Raw genomic sequence first — 6,708 nt, forward strand, 5'->3', positions numbered from 1 at the left:
ACCTAAAAGTGGAGACTCACTTTTTACCCCATAAAGTGCTGTACTTAGAGGCTGATTCACCTTTGCACTTTCGACGTGGCTTCTGTGCAAAGTCTTATTTCGGACTTGCACGTCAATTTCATGGAAAATAGTGCTAAGCTTTGAATACGGTACAGTACAAAATCGACAGGGATGTCCTCTGTTGAAACAACAGGTGAATCCGCCCAGCCTATTCATAGAAAGGTTATCGCCACAGAAAGCAACAAGAATTCCTATGACTTTTAGAGTAGCTGCACCCTTCTGCACAGTGAAACCAGTTGTACTCAAAGTTGACACGTCAGCAACAAGCGGTTTCAAAATTGCATCGATTCCATGCTTGTCAACAAGCTTGTATAGCACAACAAGTGCTACATGGATGGCTCGAAGCTGCGACCTCTATCGGGCGTGGATGTTTATCACACTGAAGTACACAACAAGGATTTTGTGAACTCCACGTTTCGACCCTAAAGGGTTAACAATCTCTACCTCATCACTATACAGCACAAGAAACAAAGTGTACTGTAACCCATTCTGCAAAAGTGCAGTCAGTGTTTCCTTGTACACTAAGCCATCACGAAAGGTTCGGAGAATTGGTGATGACTGCCCAGCTGTCAAGTCGTGGTCAAGGTGGTTGCAGAAGCTCTCAGACAGCATTAGGTTCCGCAATACACCAGTTATGGGCACGTACTGGAATGTGTCACCGACATCAAGCACATGTTCCTCGGGCTTTACGTACGGAAGGTGTTGCTTGGCGAACTGGTCTCTCTGGTACTTGCTCCCTGCAGCTTGAAAAATCTCATCCAGGAAGTCACAAGCAAGCAAGACGCGCAACTCGTTTCCTGCCGACTCAAGGGTGATGTTTTGTTGAATCTGGGCTGCGAACGCGCGAATCACGTCAAGAAAGGTCACCTTGAAGTCGTTGAAGATGTTCTCCGTTGTAGAGTGCGGCAACTTGTGCACCCCAGCTACACGAAAAAAAAGCAAACACAACTGTTTCTTCATTTTCAGGGTGAGGTCATGCACCGTACTAGCAACATGAACGCCAGGAATACAAGTCGCATCGTGTTCGTCGCCGGTACCGTTCAGACGGGGGCCCGAAGAAAACGATTCAGTGTCGTTCCAAGCACTGTCTTGCATCGCAGTGGCGCACGCCGTGACGCCCGCTGGTAGTTCCTCAAGGTCATCTTGTTCGATGTCGTGTGTCTCCTCAGGCATACCGAGATCCATATAGCTCCTGTGTGCTCGATAAATATGCCTCCGGTACGATTCGAACTCCTTATACGTCCTTGCACACCCCTCTACACCGCACATAATTGAGAAATTACTATCGTGGCGATGGTCCCTGAGGTGCCAAACGACCTTGCAAAACTTCGTGGACGAAAACGAACAGCGTGGGCACGTATTCACTATGTTTACTCACGCTACTTGCGGCAACCAGCTCCCGCCAAGACCATACATGCCAGACAATGAACTCAGCGTCGCCGTCGCAGCAACGTGGGGCGGGCTACGCTCTAGGGCGGGCAACGCAGCAGCCAACGTTGGCAGCAGCCTACATCTGTAGGCGAACAATAACAGTGTTGCCTTTGTGCTTATAGTACGATAGCTACAACTGGTCTAGCGACAAAAACCACTAAAAGTTGTTGAATCGCATCGAAATATAGTTCTCCTCCTGCTACTATTTTCAAGAAATTATGCAGTGCTCTTTTATTTTCTTGCAGAAAGCTGTAACAAAAATGCTCAGAACGCATTTTTAAATAGGGTGCGCACACTATCTTCTTTAAAAACGGAACCTCGCAGTTTTACCTTTACCCTTTGCTCTTTTTTTATCTTTGTCCAATTTCAAAAGTTCCTCAAGGTGGTTACTCCACCTGCCCGGTGATAGCTCCAAGGATGTAGAGGCTGTTAACGAATTGTGTAGTCTTTTATCTTTATTAAAAAAGGACGACCAACCAATCTCTAAATCAGGGGCCCAACGTTTCGAAACCGTTTCGGCTTCTTCTTCAGGGGCGATCATGGAGGAAAGGAGCCGCGATCTTCTTTTTCCTCTGTGACGGAGGCGAATGTGCACGATCCCATCTTCTTCCTCTTTGATCGTTTTTTGAAGACACATGGTGGATCCCGTTCACATACACAGATGGCAGTGCGCCAAGAGACCTATTATGTGCCAATGTGCCAATGTCAATGAATGTGCCAATGCCAATGAATGTGCCAAGAGACCTTTGCACATTCAGGCCACGCCAACAAACATTAATAGGTCTCTTGGCGCACTGCCATCTGTGTATGTGAACGGGCTCCACCATGTGTCTTCAAAAAACGATCAAAGAGGTAGAAGATGGGATCGTGCACATTCGCCTCCGTCATAGAGGAAAAAGAAGATTGCGGCTCCTTTCCTCCATAGTCGCCCCTGAAGAAGAAGCCGAACCGGTTTCGAAACGTTGGGCCCCTGATTTAGGGATTGGTTGGTCGTCCTTTTTTAATAATCATTTCTCCAACCAGACAGACTTCTGTCTGATGTTTACTTTTAAGTCTTTTATCTTTTTTTGTTTCCTTGCGGGGGAGGGGGGGGGAGTAATTCTAGGCAAGGTGGAGCAAAGTAACACCCGTTATAAAGGGTAGCGTCAGCATTTATCTATCCATCCATCCTTATTCTCTTATTCTTCAGGGCCGTGTTCGAAATTTACTTGATCCCACGCCGGAGTAAAAGTTTTGTACCCTGGCGTTCGAAAATATACTCGCGTCGAACGTTGCTATAGCTGCGCTGTCTCGTGACATGACCAGTCGGAGCTGGCCGGAGTAACTCGGATCCGCTCGCGCCGCGCGTAGCCCGTGGCGTCAGAAGGGGCCCCCCTGTCCTGCGTGCTGTGGAGCTCTCACACCGTTTGCTTTAGTTTTCTGCTGGCGGACGCGTTGGGCAGCCATGTCGTCGCCGCCAATCCAATGCTTAGTGACGTGGAAAGACCGTAAGAAGATTATTTATGTCAACGGTCAAAACAAAGCGGATGTGGTATTCGCCTTGATGGCGACAGATCTTTGCGATGCTGTGCTCTCCGGCCGGATGGAGGTGAGTTCTTTGTTCTTTTCCATATTAGCTTGAATAAACGAGTTTTTGTGTTAAACGTTCTGCGCACTGAGTACGGATAGCACGAAATTGAATGATGTTCACCATTGAGATCAAAAGTGTCGACGGCGCCGTTTTATGCTTCAAAAAGCGACTGACGGGTTTCGCTCACCCACGGTCATGAAATACGCGAATCCAGCGTGTACACGAGGCTAGGGTGCCTTCATCTGCGCGTTGCTTGGGGTGATGACATCTGGCCATTTTGTATCGAACGCTAATTTTTATTTTTTGCTCTGAAGCGCGTGAAAGAGCGTGTCCCTGCTCGCGCTCGTGGCGCTGTCTTTGCTACGGTGACATTTTGCTTCCTGAGATTTCTTTGCGTTTTCCCTGTGAGCGCGTGGTGTCGGCATCGGGTGCTACTAAGGTCCATAAAACCTACGTTTTATGGACCTTGCAGTGGGTTACAGATACGAGCCCTTGGTTAAAATAGCTAGTTATATCCCGCGTAGTATATTGTTTAAGGGGCTCTATTGCTAGTCACGTTAAATACGCGAGGTCCTAAACATCCGCATTCCTTTCAGGTCTACAATGCTCGATTTGATGCATATGTGGACACGTCAGATGACCACATTTTTTGTGACGGGGACAGAATTAGGCTTGTTGGTGATGAGAGTACCGGCGACGAAGGAAACTTGCCACTCAAACGCAGGTAAGTGGGTGAGTTGCAAGCATGGGGCCCAGTCAAATCTGGTGTGGCACCGGCTTCTGCATCTATTCTGTTTTCAGCACAAATGAGGGAGAGATGGTGAGAATGGTTCCGGGCAGCAGCCTTCCTGACGGTCAGCAGCCTGCTTCCAATAAAAGTGATTACAGTCTGCCTCCTGTACCATTGGATGTCAAGGTTGCCATCGACAATGCTGAACTGGGAAAAGTGCCCAGTCGTACGAAATCTTGGATAGTTTCCTGGATAACAAGCCATTTGCTGACAATCAACTGGTAAGTGCGCGCCTGCATTCTCATGTCTCTCGTGTAATAGGGGCTGCGTTTTTGGTATGCCCACAGCTATCCAGGAGGACTTTACAAGACGGCTGCAAAGGCCCTCGTGCAGGAGTATCCCGTGCTAAGGGACACAATCGGCACAGGCTGGGTGAGCACGAACACAGTTACAGTTACGCAGCAGGTACTGTAAGGAAACACATGTAAAGATGCCTCTTTTTGTCCTAGATTGTCTTTCTGTGCAGCGTGCACTTTAGCCATAGTAATAAACTTGGTGTTACCACACAATTTTAACAAGGAGAAAATATGTATTCACAGGACTCATGGAAAGTGTCTTTTCAATATAAGTTGGGAAATGTGAGAAAGACTCTGGACAGAGTGCCTACTGTACAAGCAGCAAGGGAGAAATTTGGCAAGCGAAAAAACGTTGAGGACAGTGCGGCTACTAAAAGACAGTGTCGTAAGGTGAGTCACAATCTCAGCATTTCAGAGCATTTGAAAATGTGTTATCTGCTTGGACCAGGCGCAGCCTTATTTGCTACAGGGCCCCAGAGACGTTTGTTTTGAAAGTAAAATTTCTAAGGGCTCAACATTGCGGGTATACAATAGGCTTATTATAAGAAACCAAGTATTAATGGAACTGAATGGCAATACTGCAGCATGCACTGGCCTCATTTTGATTGTACACTGCTGAAGGCATATTTTAATGACATTTTCTTAGAATCAGAACAAGCTATGTCATCGCCTGAAGTTTAGTGCGAAAATCAGTGCAAGCTAGTACGAGAGCTTTTTAATGTTATTGGTAGTGTTTCTTTCCTGTTAGACTGCAAATCTCCTACTAGACACAGGTGTCGAGCTCGACGCATCCGTCATAAACGGACATGTTGACTTCATGACGAGGGAGATGAAACGACGTTCTCCTGACCTACGGAAGCTCGGAGATTCTATGAAAAAGACTCGCTCTTCGAGAAGAAAATGGATTATGGAGACGGACGCAACCATCAACAGCTGATGTACTGAAAAAGTACCCAGCCTTAGCAGACGCTGAAATAATAAGCACAGCATGAGGCTAGTACTTGTAATGCTTCCAGATACAATGTATGCGCACAAGATTTTATAACTTTCTTAATTAACTCTTTACTCGAATGCTATAAAGTCCGTTTCTACTTAAATTGTATTCCGATAACAGTATTATGTTTTCCTGGTCAATCATCCCATACAAATGCTATTCCCATAATTTTAGCTGCATCAGGAGTTCATTGCCATCACAGGCGTAGATTTGGAGTCAAAGTTGCTGGCATTTATTAACAAGTACGGGGAGAGATGCCTCTACCTGGTGAAGTCTCGCCGCTGCGCGAAGGAGACGGTGCACGAGCTGGAAGGAGACCTCGAAAAACTGGAGGGAGATGCCAGGAAGTGTATGTGTTAAAAACCTCCTCCTTGGATTGCCTAGTATTGTCTTAACAATGCTGTAACCGTGCTGTTGCTCGTCGTAATTGAAATTTTCTTGCAACAGATTGCTTTGCAGTTGGCATGTTACAGTTATTACCTATGCTGGTAAAGGAACAACCGAGATTTCTAAAGGGACCGGTAAGGAATACCCTCTTCACTTTTGTGCGGTCTAGGTCGTCGCAACTCGGCTGATTTTTATAAATGCAAATGTTACAGGACATCTACCCTGCCCTTCGTTTTGAGGGCTCAAAGGCACACGAGGCCAAAGATATATTTTCCGTGTTTGAAGGCCTGAATGTGGATGTGGAGGTCGTCGACATTATTGCTGGTGCCACGACCGTCATGGAGATTTATTGGATCTTCAACATCAAGCACTCAAGCCAGAGCAAGAACACGTTGGCGCTCCTCGAGCACTTCTGCGGACTTCCAAGCGCACCGCAGACACCATTGGTGATACGGGCAATTTCTGCCATCGAGAACGTTTTGAACAATGTTGAATGATGTCTAGTGCTGAATAAGTCTTCAGTTTTGAGTGCATACTGATTAAACGTTCAAGAACTAATTATGTTGTGCTGCTTTATTCTTGCTGATGGCTTGCTAAAGAAATCGAGCCATAGCTTTTAGAGTATATATACGTTAAGCTAGTAGCTCCAACAAGGTTTCGCGGATGAGGTCAGTTCCCGTTACTAGCTTATTTGGTTAGTAACTGTTACTAACACTCCCGTTACTAACTGTAGTTACTAAGAGGTTAGTAACATATGTGACAAGCAGTTACTAACCCACGGTTAGTAACCATTGCAAATCCGTCGCTATAGCGACGGATTTGCAATGGTGCCCAACAGCCTCAACGTGACCATCGACGGCCGCGACGCGTCAGCAGTAGTTAAGACCGGAGCATACTGCTCCGTATGGGGTGAGCGGCTTTCACGCCGTCCTCGGAAAGCTACGACGCCGTGGGATGGCCCGCAATTACGAAACACAGGAAGCCACCTAATAGCGCCGACTGGAATGTGCACTGCACGAGTTGTGGTCCATGGTGAGACGTGCCCCGTGAAGTTCGATGTTAAGCAAAACTGTGAGGGACATTAACCTCGGAATTGACTTCCTTTGCGAGTACGATCGCCATCATTTATTTGGGAACAAACCGGCTGACGCTACGAAAGCTTGGCCTACCACCGGAGCAA

At 46.9% G+C, this 6,708-nt stretch overlaps 1 pseudogene; it reads left to right on the plus strand.

Annotated features, from left to right (window-relative positions):
* The first annotated feature begins 2,935 nt into the window (after positions 1 to 2,935).
* On the plus strand, positions 2,936 to 6,025 carry LOC120841349 (annotated as a pseudogene).
* The last annotated feature ends 683 nt before the right edge of the window (positions 6,026 to 6,708 follow it).

Source organism: Ixodes scapularis, unplaced genomic scaffold (genome assembly GCF_016920785.2).
Source record: "Ixodes scapularis isolate PalLabHiFi unplaced genomic scaffold, ASM1692078v2 PGA_scaffold2__306_contigs__length_199485367, whole genome shotgun sequence".
Taxonomy (NCBI): Eukaryota; Metazoa; Arthropoda; class Arachnida; order Ixodida; family Ixodidae; genus Ixodes; species Ixodes scapularis.